Raw genomic sequence first — 15,280 nt, 5'->3', positions numbered from 1 at the left:
GGCCTCCCGAGGTCCCCTGCTCCGCCGTGGCCTCCCGAGGTCCCTTGCTCCGCCGTGGCCTCCCGAGGCCCCTGATCCACCATGGGCCCCCGAGGTCCCTGCTCCGCCGTGGCCCCCCGAGGTCCCTGATCCACCGTGGCCTCCCCAGGCCCCTGATCCACCATGGGCCCCTGAGGTCCCTGATCCTCCAGGGCCCCCCGAGTATCCGGCTCCGCCATGGCCTCCCAAGTATCCTGCTCCGCCGCGGCCTCCCGAGGTCCCTGCCCGATTCCAGTCCTGCAGCAGCCTCCAGGGGGGCGATCTGTCACACCTCTGTGGACTGTCTAGTATGGTTTCTCCCTCTGTGTCCTTATTTGGTTGTTCCTGTTCTCATTATCAGTTAATCACCTCATTGTGCTCACCTGTCTGCCCCTCGTTATCCACCCTATATCAGTTCCTGTCCATTGTGTTCCAGTTTGTCAGTTATTGTAAATGTTACCCTGTGCGTGTGCTCCTACCCTCTTGTCAAATTATTAAAGGTTTATTGTATCCTTCATCCTCGTCGTCCTGCCTGTTCCCTGGCACAGCAACAGCGTGACAACATACTTTTTACTGTTCAAAATTTTGGGGTCAGTAAGATTGATTTTTTTTTATATATATAATACTCTTATTCAGCAAGGGTGGATTAAATTGATATGTATAATGTTGCAAAAAAAACATTTTAAAATACATAAATTATATAAATTGTAATAATTCACAAAATTATTTTATATATTTTTGATTAAATAAATGCAGTTTTAGTGATCATAAGAGACCCCTTTCAAAAATAATTTAAAAATATTACCAACCCCAATGTGAATGTACTTTTTAATTGATTGACAAGTGATTAGAATTACGAAACATGTTGGACATTCAAGGAAAATGATGTAAACTGGGCCTATCAATCAAAAACATTTCTATGTGTCAACTGACACTCACACAGTGACCTCTGAGAGCTGCTCTTTGGTGAGGTTGAGCGGGTGGTTGATGGCAGTAATGCCGTACTCTGATGGATTGGCGTGAGGTGGCAGGTAAGCACGGAGAATGGCATTGTTTGCTACATTCATGAAGGAGACCATGGCATGCCAGCCTTTGTTATTATACCACACCTGTGACAAGGGAGCAAAAAGTTAAGAATTTGATAGTTTTATATAATGCAGTGGCATTTACACATTTGTGAGACATGCTTACATTTTCAAACTACAGTATTTTTAAATAGATGGTTTAACATACCTTAACATTGTACTCACTCTCCATGTAATGCAAGAATGTTTCTAATTCATTCATTACTGACTTTGAATAGGGGCCCTAAGGATAAGATAAGCAATCATTCAACAGTGCATATGTTATGCAAGCAGAATAGAAAGTAATATATTTAAATGCCTCTTATCAAAATTTCATGATCGTTTATGTGTAGTATACACAATATCATACCCCTGTAATATTCATCATCCGTCCAAGCTGGGAAAAAACAGCCCGAATCTCCTCTGGATCAACATCAAGAATTGGCAGTTGTCCACCAACAGAGAGACCACCATACCTGTGGAGAAAAAACTGATTTAATCAAGTAACATTTTACACTAGTGTATTTTTGTTGTAAACGCAGATGTATAACACGTCTAACATTGCATTTTAGGATACAATTGAATGAGACTTTTTTTAGGGGAAATAGTCTCATTTAGGTTTTGTGACTGGTTATCCATCTCTTTTAATCTGTTTGTACTGTGCCTCTACTAATTCATTCTAAACGATCATGCAATACCACAATTAAAAGTACAAATGTAAATTTTCAAAAATGCATAATTGCATAATAAACGCATAGAAGGCGTTCCCCTAGCGTTTGTCGACGCAGCGTCTCGTTCCCTCAAGGAACTTCCTTTTTTGACTTTAATTGAAATCTTGAGACAGTATGCAGAAAGAAATTGATTTGAGCTTTCAATGGCTATGTTAATTAAAAATGACAACTGCTCAAATATTTCATATCAGCAATCACATCAAACATAAAACAAAAAAAAAAGTTTTGTGACTGGTTATCCATCTCTTTTAATCTGTTTGTACTGTGCCTCTACTAATTCATTCTAAACGATCATGCAATACCACAATTAAAAGTACAAATGTAAATTTTCAAAAATGCATAATTGCATAATAAACGCATAATTACAGAAAAATTTGCTAAAAAATTAGCATGTCACACAAAAAAACTTCCTTTTTTGACTTAAATTAATTGAAATCTTGAGACAGTATGCAGAAAGAAATTGATTTGAGCTTTCAACGGCTATGTTAATTAAAAATGACAACTGCTCAAATATTTCATATCAGCAATCACATCAAACATAAAACTAAAAAAAAACAAAACAGAAACCTTACCTTTGTTCATTCACCCAATATTTGCTCTTCAAGCTACATATGAGGAAAAACAGCAGTCATTATATAAAATGAAAATAGTGATACTACTAACACATTGTTGCTTTTATAACCGCTCACCTGGTCTTGATGAGTTTTGGGTAAGTCTTCACTAAGTAGTCAGATATATTTTTGTTTGTCATGTCGAGCAAAATGTCCCCTGTTGGCTCTTTTCTCTACATCAGAGCAAAAAAACATATCACTAAACCAACTTCCTCCATAAGCACTATTAAAACATTTCAGTTCCATCATAGAGCCTGACCTGGCGTGGCGGCAGTCCTCCAGCTCCAGCCGGACAGATGGGCAGCATGGTGAGCTTTGTATCAGTGCTGCACTCACAGGAAGGGGAGGGGTTTCTTGTATCCCACTCGGGACTCAATAAGATGTTTTCGACCTCAGGAGAAACTGGAGGAACTTCCCAATCAGAAGTTGTGTTTAGGCAGGTAAAGAGGCTCCTGTGCACACATACTCACATTTACAAGAGTCCAACAGTGTCTGTATACTTTTTTAAATCTGTCAATAAAGAGTTCTTAGCTAAGAACTAAACACAATATCACATTACAAACACTGAGTTGACACCAAGAAGTACAGGGGAAAAAAACTCACTCCAAAGGCTGATTTGCCATGCAGCGTGTTCCCATGCCAGGCTCTTTCAGCAATGTCTGTATGAAGTGCCTCATCTTTGGATGTGATGGCTGCTCATTACTGACACACGTAAGAAGAACAGTAAGGATTTCAATCACATCTCCCATGAAAACATACAGACTATGGGTCAGATTCTGAGAACAACTTTCACCTGATGAAGGTAAACTGTGGTCCATACATCCACGGAGTGAGGGTCAGACTGGGATACTCTCCAAATGGTGGGACAATCATAGTGAAGACCAAAGCAATAAGGACAAAACTGGCTGGCAAAACAATCTACAAAAAAAGCAAAATGTAAAGAAAACATCTGCTTACTGGCTACTTGTTTTAAGAAAATAAGTGGTCAGGACTTTTTTTTACAAATTTGTACTTTTATGTTCCACAGAAGAGACAAAGTCATACAGGTTTGGAACGACATGAGGATGGGTAGATGATGACAGAAAGATTTTTGATTGAACTATCCCTTGAACATGAATAAACAGTGTTCACATGGAAATTCCACCTTACCTGTGCAAGAAAATCTTTGTGGCTGCGTGCGGCATGGTGAAATCTCTTGACCACAAGAGCGTGGAACTGCTTGAGCACCAGACTAAAGCCTTTAACCTGCCTGGAGGCTCTGCCAGCACTGTTATCAGACTCCAGTGGGTTTACACCATTAGCATCTGTAAACCAGACCAGATATGGATGTAACATTATTAGACCTTTGGTGAAAAATGCATAACTGGTCCAAAGCATTATATTTAGGCTGCTGGTTTGTCCTCACCTGGCTAATTAACCATTGACAAACCCATGCACAAATTTTTAAACCAGCAAGACTACATTTGTTTCTTTAACATGCAAGACCTTATTGCTTTACTAACTTAACCAGGAACATTTTCAGCCAATCAACCAGCATGATTGACTGGTTCACCAGCACTAATCAGCACAAAACCAGCCTGGGCCATCATGGAAATTTACACTAGTCTAGGCTGGTCTGGTATCTGCCAAAAGCTTTAGCTCTACATAAAGCATAGCATCTCAATCAAATCCTTCATAGCGCCCTGTTAGCTTCTTAGCATGAGCGCTAAGCAAAGCTGAGATCTGGGATCTCGATTCACCTTCAACATTACTCGCAGCCTCCCTGTCTTTCCTCTGTTGTAGCATCCATTGCTCTGAGGGAGTAGGCGACCACACAGTCAAACAGTGTTATAAACTATTGGTTTATTAAAAGTACAGGATAAAAAAAAACGAATTGACTTATGAGATACACGTCTGTAATTATGACTGTAAATATAGGTAATATGAAGATATTCACCTGGTGTGGCAGAGCTGTTGGCTGCTTCTCCATCTGCTGTAACTTTCAGAAAGATCTAGATATACACAACACAGTTTCTTAAAACATCAGTGAGCACACACTTACTGTATCTGTACAACTCTGCACAGTAACAACCAGTGTTATTTTATTTATAAACTGTTATAGTATTTATTAATATTTTGAATTAGCTTCTATTTTTTAATAATTTTGTTATGTTTTCGTCATTTTATTGAACTTTTTTTGAAAATATTTCAATTTCGCTTATTTAAATTTTTATTTTAGTGTTTCAACTTACTCAACAATTTTATTACACCTAGTTGCCAAATAAACATTGTTTTTAAAGTTTAAGTTTTATCTCCTAATATGAATCTAATATTTATAACACAACTAATTAATACAGATAATAGTTATACAGCTTTATTTCAGTTAACAACAAGAAAAAAAGTTAATAGTGTATGTTAAAAACAACACTGGTCACAACTGACTGCAACAGATTCATACTTACACTAAAAATGCATACATGCTGCTAATATCCATAAATGACTAACACAAACATTCTACAACAAGTCTATTGACAGGTATCACTGATAGTAATGGTTGCTAGCATAATGCATGAAATGTTGTCTAACCTCCTCTAGTGAGGTGTCAGATATGCCAAAGCTACTGAGACCCATGTCACCCAACGTTTCCTCCAGTTCGCGGAAAAGGCTTGCGTATGCACGATATTTAAAACCTTTGTTTGGCAGCAGATAGGTCATCTCCTGACCAATCATTTCAATCAGCTTCGCCTCAGGTACATGGTGCTGAATCAGAGTAGTGATGCTCTCAACATTCCCTGTGTAATGAGATAGCAAAAAAGATTAGTTTTTGAAGAAATGAGACTAAAGTGGCTGTTATATCACTGTATATGTTGAGTTGTAAGTACACTGACCGTCCAGTATTCTCTCAGGTTGTAATGCATGACTTTCCTCTTTATATCTGGTGCAAGTGGAGCAGGTGCAGGAGCACTCAGATGCACAGTCACACTCATTCTGAAGAGCACAGTCAAAGAACTCTTAAAGGACACAGTCAAATCGCACTTCCAAGCTTTTAAATGATATTTTGGGGGGTTTGCCTTGTACTAGATAGACCTACTGTAGGTCTGTAGTGTTTGTCAATACAAAAGTATGCAGTTGTTAAGCTGTTTTTTGGTAGCTTTATAGACACCATAAAATCTAAATTAACAAACAACTCTAACCCTTATTTTTATGGAATGTTGCAGTATTTATTATAAATGTAACATAGATTTATTTTGATCTATCTATGCATGTTTCACTTGAATATACTGTACATTGCAATTGGACAATAGAGAAGAAAGGATGATTGTTGTCCGTTTCATTGCCAATTTAAAAAAAAAAAAAATGACACAGTCAAATCGCACTTCCAAGCTTTTAAATGATATTTTGGGGGGTTTGCCTTGTACTAGATAGACCTACTGTAGGTCTGTAGTGTTTGTCAATACAAAAGTATGCAGTTGTTAAGCTGTTTTTTGGTAGCTTTATAGACACCATAAAATCTAAATTAACAAACAACTCTAACCCTTATTTTTATGGAATGTTGCAGTATTTATTATAAATGTATCATAGATTTATTTTGATCTATCTATGCATGTTTCACTTGAATATACTGTACATTGCAATTGGACAATAGAGAAGAAAGGATGATTGTTGTCCGTTTCATTGCCAATTTAAAAAAAAAAAAAAATTTGTGGCTTGTTTTATCATTTACCAAGTGAAAATAGTAAATGTGGTGTAAAATGGCACATGATAATCGAGTTTTGAGATACGATTCATGTCTGCAGCAACTGTGCAACCAGTTTTGTGGGAAACTTTATTAAAATTCCGTGTTGCAAGCAGGACTAAAACCTGTGTTGTCCATATAAACACTATAATTCAGTGTCTGTGTGCTATAGTAACAATGGTATCAAGATCCTGACAGACAAAGCACTCCCAACGAGCACATTCAAAGCAAAGCTGTGGATTGTAAATACCATACATAAAAATACTACAAACTAGATAAAAGCATGTACGCACTTTATTCTTAAGGCAAGACACTACAGACAAAACCATTGTTTTTCAACGCATGAAGTGTTTCTTGTGCATTTTGCTTCCTTAACATGTGTTCGTTCAGACTAGTGGAAAACATCCAAAATACACATTAAAGTTATTTTATTGCACTTTATCTATATTGTGTCAGTAGATTTCAATTGCAATACATATTTTTAAAGGGTTTGTGTTTTTTCTCAAGCACAGAGTCAGAAATCTTCACTTCATGAGCACCATACAAACACAGTTACAGTTTTATTTCTATCTATATTTTGATGGATTTCTGTGCTGGAAATGTATGCAAATGAGTGCATATGTAATTATATAACGCCTTATTTGCATATTTAAGAAAACTGTAATACAAAACAGCTAATGTGCTTAATTATCAGGGGAAGTATGGTGATATTTCCATTAGTTAAAATATATCCTATTCACTTGTGTTGTCTTGCATTAATCACCAACATTGTGACCTTTCGCAGAAGTCTCTCACCTCTTTTTTGCGCTGGTCTTTCATGCGACGCACCAGCGTGAGGTAGAAACCCACTCCAAAGCAGTTCTTCAGAAAGAGAGGAGAGCCACTGCAGTGTAGTCTCCCTTTAGAAATGATGGCCACTCTGTCACTCAACAGGTCTGCCTCGTCCATGTGATGAGTGGACAGTATTACTGTGCGTCCTGGATGAAGTGCATGTGTAAGAGACATGGGAGAGAGAAAGTGAATGATACAGATATTTAACAACACGAAGATCAGTTTTGTATCTTATTGCATGAGCAGCTGCAGAGCGTAAATTGTTTTCTTTGGCCAGAAGGTGGCAGTACCTGTGCGGTACTTGAGCAGCAGGTCCCAAATGGAGCGTCTGGAGTACGGATCCACTCCTGATGTCGGCTCATCCAGTATCACCACCTTAGAACCACCCACAAAAGCCATTGCCACAGACAGTTTCCTCTGCATACCCCCTATAGAGAGAGTCGAAACGCAATTACAACACTGACTTGATAGACATTAGTGCCGGATGTTTATTCTCTCACAAACAAACAATTACATACAGCATGATAAAGCAGCATGACAATTACACCACTGTTGAATTGTGCTATTGTTGTCTCAGAAATTAATGTTGGCATTTAAAACACATTTTTCATGTTTACGTTTAAGGAAAGTTTCATTGCTTCATTTGAAACCCACATCAGCCCTAAAAATGAAGCTTAACTTTAATGTCCCTTGTCTACCCTACTTTTAAGTATCTGTTTAAAACACAGCTCATCAGCAGGCAAACATTAAGACCCCATAACAACATATTACCACTTTATTGTGTCAGATTCGCATTCAGACCCACCAGAGAGGTTCTGTGCTTTGGCATAAAAGAAAAATCGATAATTTTGACCCATACAATGTATTTTTGGCTATTGCTACAAATATACCCCAGCAACTGGTTTTGTGGTCCAGGGTCACATATTACTTCCAAGCAAGATCACTCACTGATTGAAGAGAATGTTGTACTGTGGACACATGCCCAACGATTGTCGTATGGCATCCATTTCTGTACGAATGTCCTGACCATATATGTAAGCCGTTCCAGAGGTGGGTGGAAACAACCCAGTTAATATGGACCTATGACAATGCAAGTACACATGTGAGAAATGTGTCCAAATCACACAAAATAGATAGGATTTATGTTTCCATATCAATGACATTAAAGGATAAAGAGAAGGTAGGGACGCACAAGGTGGTGGTCTTTCCTGCCCCGTTGTGACCCAGGAAAGAAGTGATCTGGCCCTCATAGAAGTTCATGTTGAGACAGTCCACTGCAGGTCTTGACTTCTTCGAATACACCTTCACCAATTCCTGCACTGACACTCCTATTATCAGACCTTCTGGCTCTGGCTCAAAGAACGGATTCCCTGCAGGAAAATACCCATACGGATTTTAAATTAGACAGACAACTGACAACATAACAGGCTCAGGTTTATATACAGGTGCTACAGCAATAGACCAAGTTAATAAATTGAAATTTGAATTAAAATCACAGGTAGATGAAGTTACTGATGCACAGTTCAAAGTAATTCAACATAATTACATGTAAATAATAAAGGTTGTCCATTATTACAAGACTATTTTTGCAGCAAAAAGATAGATAGATAGATAGATGGATGGATGGATGGATGGATGGATGGATGGATGGATGGATGGATGGATGGATGGATGGATGGATGGATGGATGGATGGATGGATGGATGGATGGATGGATGGATGAGATAGATAGATAGATAGATAGATAGATAGATAGATAGATAGATAGATAGATAGATAGATAGATAGATAGATAGATAGATAGATAGATAGATAGATAGATGATGGATGGATGGATGGATGGATGGATGGATGGGTGGTTGGGTGGATGGATGGATGGATGGACAGATGATGGATGGACGGATGGGTGGTTGGGTGGTTGGGTGGATGGGTGGATGTATTTTGAATTTGATTTATGAAATTTAAAAGGTATTCTCAATTCAAATTTAGCTGCTATTCTTACCATCGTGCACAGGCTGCATCTCCTCCTGTTGCTGACACTCCCATTAGCAGACCCTCCGGCTCTGGCTCAAAGAATGTATTCCCTGCAGGAAAATACCCATACGGACAATAAACCAGACAGACAACTGACAACATAACAGGCTCAGGTTTATATACAGGTGCTACAGCAATAGACCAAGTTAATAAATTGAAATTTGAATTAAAATCACAGGTAGATGAAGTTACTGATGCACAGTTCAAAGTAATTCAACATAATTACATGTAAATAATAAAGGTTGTCCATTATTACAAGACTATTTTTGCAGCAAAAAGATAGATAGATAGATAGATGGATGGATGGATGGATGGATGGATGGATGGATGGATGGATGGATGGATGGATGGATGGATGGATGGATGGATGGATGGATGGATGGATGTATTTTGAATTTGATTTATGAAATTTAAAAGGTATTCTCAATTCAAATTTAGCTGATATTCTTACCATCGTGCACAGGCTGCATCTCCTCCTGTTGAATCTCTTCCTGTGTTTTTAGCTGTTCCTCCCGCTCTCTCTCTTTCTCCATCCTCTCTCGTTTCTCCCTGTGCTTGCATTGTTTGCTGCTGCGGGAACCATTGCATTCCCTGTGGTCCGGCGAAAGGCCACCATACTCCAAATCCTCCTGCTTCTCCACGTTGTTTACCACAGGCTTCTCAGGGCCTTCGGAGACATGTGGGTGAGTTCACAAAATGAATGTAATGTAGGCCCTGTCTACACCTGTATTTAATTCTGTAAACTTCTGATCAAATCATACAAGATGGATGTTAATTGATTAATATCAGCTTGATTAATATCAGCTGTAAACAATCAACCATACCTGGATCTGGAATCTGTGAGGGTTGAGGTGTCGGCTTCAGCCAGTAAGAGGGCTGCAGTGGGAAATAAAAGGGCCGACCGATGCCATACTGGCCTGAAAAGCCAATGGTAAAAAGAAGTAAGCACACATACACACATACTCATACACACACATTCAAAAGCATATTTTCTCTTGTTAGTAACATTCAGTGCAGTGATTTGAAAGAAACTGACCTGGAAAGACATTATCGAGATACCAAGCCAAAAAAGCATAGACAACTGCATCCAATAGCATCATGTGAATGGAAGTGAAGAAGGAGTACTCATCACCCTCTAGAGGACTTGTACGAATATTGTCCCACTGCAGCCCCAGGCCTTGTTCCTCATAGCGGGACAGATACTCTGTCCCAAATCCAAAGGCCACTGGAGACAGAAAGCTCTGGAAAAGGAGGACCATTTCACAAAACATTAACTACAGCCAAGAGCCATTTTGACCACTGAGATTATTTTCCAAATGTAAATAGTATCAGAATGAAATAAGACTTCATGCTAATTACATTTATAGCAGTAGTTCTGAACCTCTATGTTGTCCAACACAATATTCAAAGGCTCCTCTGATATGGACTATTTCCCATATTTCTGCAGGAATTTTGACAAAGTTGCTTGTTTTCAAATTGGGAGTATTGATATATTAAATTAATTAACCACAATTATTTTGTGACTTTTCTTTAGTTAAAACAACAGCTATTGAAAATGAAAATAAATAGTTGTATTATTTTCTTTTTATTATTTATTATTACTATTACACATTTCTATTTAAATATTATTGTATGTGTTTTTAGCATTTTAATTTAACAGCATAGTGGACTCACCACAGCTAACTTCATTTCCTTGGTAATGCGATCTTGCCAGGCGAAACAGAGAATGTGAGGGAGGTAGAGGGTGAAGTAGATGATGCCACTGCAAGCCGCAGCCAAGTTGGCCTTATTGAAGAACACACTCATCAAGAAACACTGCATAATAGTGGCCACAGTGAACGTGAGTAGAAACAGAAACAGGATGATGGGATCACTGTAATTCAGCACTTTGCCTACCTGAGGACAAAGACAAAAAAATTGGGATACTCTTTTATTTGCAGTGTAAATAATTTTATCATCACACATCTCTCTTTCTTTGTATTGCTACCAATGAGGATACCATACCAAAAATACAGGATATGGTCCACGAAACAGAGAAAAAGGAGTAAGGGAGAGTGACAGATGGGACAATGAGATGACAGATATGTACTACTAACATACATCCAGCAGATGTCACAATGCAACAAATCTGAGAAAGTCTCAGAGGGACAAAGCTCAATTGACATGGTTCATCTGTCATCACAATTCTTCCTCACCATGATAATGGCAGTCAGCAGAGCAGTGCTGGTGGTCATCACGAGGAAGCTGTCGATGAACCATGTGTGCCAGATGACTCCATTAGAGACGCCCATGGCCTTCAGCGTCTCCTTCAACCTCATCTCCTTCTCCAGCACAATGCTCTTCACAATCATGGACACTGAGTAGATCCAGGCCAGCACCATGAAGATGGGGAAACAGCGGTTTAGAGTCAGCATGAACCTTGACATAGGACAAAACAAAAAAGTTCCATTGGACATTGGCGTAATTGCAAGGTTTCATTGAGAACCATATGCCATGAAATAATGTGAATGAGTCAAATGTGATTATTTCTTGACTTCATTAAAATGGACTTGAAGATGCCCAAAAATGACAATTCTGTTATCATTTACACACCTTTTTGGCAATCTTTCTTCTGTGGAACATACAAGAAGATATTTTAAAGAATGTTGGTAATCAAACAGTGCCAGGTCCCTTCGACTTCAACTGAATGTTGAAAAAAATATAAAGGAAATCAATGGGATTGGAAAGTGTTTGGTTACCAACATTCTTTAAAATATATTTTGTGCTTGCAGAAGAAAGAAAGGCATACAGGTTTGGAACAACATGAAGGTAAGTGATGGCAGCATTTTCATTTTTGGGTGGACTATCCCTCTAAGCAGGTATGATATTATGGGATAGGGCCAGTTAGCACTTTCTGGCCTCATAATTTCAGCCGTCACTCACATGTCATCCACATAGCAGGGGTAGGGCATCTGCTGCAGGTAAACCCCTAAAGGCCAGTCATGACCTGTGTGTAACTTGAGGATTCCGTGTTCAATCATGTCCTGCAGGTAGGCAAAACCTCCCCAAATGTAGCGATGGTCCTCCACAGGGTCTGCCCTTGGGCCAGGGTCCCAGTACCTAAGAGAAACGGAGGGAAACTTTTATTTGGTGCTAATTCAGAAAGTTTTAAACATGAACAAGAACAAGAACACAAATGTTCTTGAGCTGACTAATAAAACTTTATAGAGTGTCACTGGGCTGCTCTGAGATGAACATACTTAAAATTCAGCCTTCTAGCTCACTGGGAAGATGTCTATAAAAGTCAATGTAACTTTAAGCCTCTAAATGTGTACTTTCAGGGGGTTAGTGAGATATATAAATATCCCAGCACCATGAAACTTTAGAGAGTGTTGGAGGGCTTGTTTGACATGACATGTAGAGAAATTCCAACCTCCTACTTTACTGGGAAGGCATCACAAAAAAGTCAAAGTCAAGAAGATTCTTGCATATTTAAAATAATGCTGAAATTTTGCAGTACTAAAAGCCTGAAAATGTTTTTCCACAATTCATAAAACATGTTTAAAATTAGTCCAAACAATTTCAATAGGAGTGGCAAAAATCACAATTTGTAATCAAATTCACATTGTTTGTTTATAGTGGCTGCACTTTGCATTATGCCCACATAATGAAAACACAATGAACCCACAGGCCCACAGTGTGATTCGATCCTTGGATATTTGTCTTCTTGTGTCAAAGAAGGACGGCTACAGTGAGATCTAACCAGACTAACACCTGCAGGCATGTTTTGTGCTCCAGAGAGACTCAGTAATGAGTGGTGTCATTTTGCACGGCACAGCACACTGGAGCTCCACGTAGGATGTATGATTGAGCCTGCTCTTTCTCATGCTCTAACAATAGTGTGTTGAGCAGTAACACCTTACATGAACAATTAAGAGAAGATCTTCTATTCTCTCCTTACACAATAAATTTTTTATATAAAAGATGAATCAGAACTTATAATCTAATGTTCCTTCAGTGTTCCCTCAACCCTGATCACATTAAAGTTAAAATGAGATTTTAAAGAGTTTAAACATTTGCTTGCCGTCCCTCAAACCATAAAACCTCATCATTAATTTTTATTATGATTTTGAAGAGTAGGCCTAAGTGCTAAATGCCAAAATGTTTTTTTCAAAATTGGCGATTGAGATGGATATTAAATAGATTCAGTTTGACTCTGCATCAGTGGTTTAATGGTCTCCACCCAGTCCTAAGGTACATAAGGAACAACCCTCATTAGATCAGATGAACAATGCAGTTTCGTTCGGTGCCTTGCTCAAGGGCACCTCAGTCATGGTATTGAAGGTGGGAGAGAGTGCTGGACATTCACTCCCCCCATCTACAATCCTTGCCGATACGAGACTCGAACCCGCAACCTTTGGGTTACGAGTCCGACTCTCTAACCATTAGGTCACGACTTCCTCCCAATGTGCACATTGGTATGTAAGAATGTCATGCTTTCAAGAGGCAGTAGCAGGCCTCTTGTTCTCAAAGCACACCAATGACATGGGAAATCACAGAGTCTGTGTTGGCTCTTCACTGGAGGACTGCTGTACAATAGCTAAGTGAACGGCTCGCTCTCACATCACATGCCACCGCACTAGAAACGAGAGGCCTCCTACTTCATGTGCACCATATCTAATGAAGTCATTCACAGTAATGTACAATGCCACCAGAGGTCCTGAACAAACAACTGAATGGAAAGATTCAATGGAACCCCTGCAGGACTCACATGTTCTCAACACATTTCAGTTGAAAAACACAACATTCACATTCAGAGGCACTCAGCTTGAGCTCATGGACTGAAAAACCACAAATACACCAAAATTCAGAGAACACAATTATATTTTTTCAGTGACCAATGATCCCGTAGCTCTTCAAGGTAACACTTGAGCAGGGCTGAGGAGTGACAGCTATAGCTAATAGGCTAAACGGGTAAGGTTTGTTTATAAAGCACGAAGGCTCGCTGTTTGGATGTAGACAGGGAGGCTGGGTCGCCCTATGATAGCCCTCTCCCACCATCGCCGTCCCACTCTAATCAATTTGCGGGAAGAGGCTTATGGGACAGGGGCCGGTCATGGCTTGGGAGGTGAGGTAACAGAGTGAAACTGAGTGATTTGCCCCTCTTGTTTCTCAATGAAGCCCCCCGTCCACAAAAAACAACACGGTGCTGGCAAAGGGTGGCTCTCCCACCCACTCCCCACTTAATCAAAGCCGCACAATAGAGAGGCCTGCATGCTGTTGACAGCTTGCTTGTTCTTTTCCCTTTCACCCATCTGGCCACGGTGGGCTCTATATAGCCATGCTAAGTGGTCTTTCTTGTGGTGATGTGCTGAGAGCAATCAGCGCTCTGCAGAATGAGAGCTGTGGTGCTCAGAGCTAAAGAGCCTCATTCTGTCAAGTGAGGAACAGATAGGCTGGTTTGTATGGAGATGCTCAACACGGAGGCATCGCTTGACATCGCGGAAAGGGCTGGAGCCCGAATCGGGACAGAGCTGAATGCTTTAGGGGCATAGTTAAAGGATGTAAATTAATTTTGACTCTATTTATGGATCATAAATAATATTTGCCAATATTAATATATTACAGTGCTAAATAATAATCCTTTCACTCCTATAATTCCTTTCATTCCTGCTTTCACTATTCCATCTGGCCACGGTGGGCTCTATATAGCCATGCTAAGTGGTCTTTCTTGTGGTGATGTGCTGAGAGCAATCAGCGCTCTGCAGAATGAGAGCTGTGGTGCTCAGAACTAAAGAGCCTCATTCTGTCAAGTGAGGAACAGATAGGCTGGTTTGTATGGAGATGCTCAACACGGGGGCATCGCTTGACATTGCGGAAAGGGCTGGAGCCCGAATCGGGACAGAGCTGAATGCTTTAGGGGCATAGTTAAAGGATGTAAATTAATTTTGACTCTATTTATGGATCATAAATAATATTTGCCAATATTAATATATTACAGTGCTAAATAATAATCCTTTCACTCCTATAATTCCTTTCATTCCTGCTTTCACTATCTAACTCCATTTGCTTTAGAATGAATCAGTTTTGTCAATGAATCTGTAGAGTGAAGGATTGTTTCGCTCTTGAATATATCAGTGTTGATATAAATGAATCAGTGTTTTTGAACAAATCTGTCGAGTAAAGTATTGTTTTGATCAAGAATGAATCAGTGTTTTTGAACAAATCTGTTGTGTGAATTTTTGTTTTGATCTGGAATGCATCAGTGTTTTTGAATGAATCTGTTGAATTGATTAT

General features: G+C 39.3%; 1 pseudogene; it reads right to left on the bottom strand.

Moving 5' to 3' along the window:
- The window catches only part of LOC107594649 (retinal-specific ATP-binding cassette transporter-like), a 23,618-nt pseudogene extending 11,519 nt beyond the window's left edge, over positions 1-12,099 (bottom strand).
- Between the last annotated feature and the right edge of the window lie 3,181 nt (positions 12,100-15,280).

The sequence above is a fragment of the Sinocyclocheilus grahami genome, unplaced genomic scaffold, assembly GCF_001515645.1.
Source record: "Sinocyclocheilus grahami isolate Dianchi unplaced genomic scaffold, SAMN03320097.WGS_v1.1 scaffold188.1, whole genome shotgun sequence".
Taxonomy (NCBI): Eukaryota; Metazoa; Chordata; class Actinopteri; order Cypriniformes; family Cyprinidae; genus Sinocyclocheilus; species Sinocyclocheilus grahami.
This window is presented reverse-complemented; position numbering and strand designations above follow the sequence as displayed.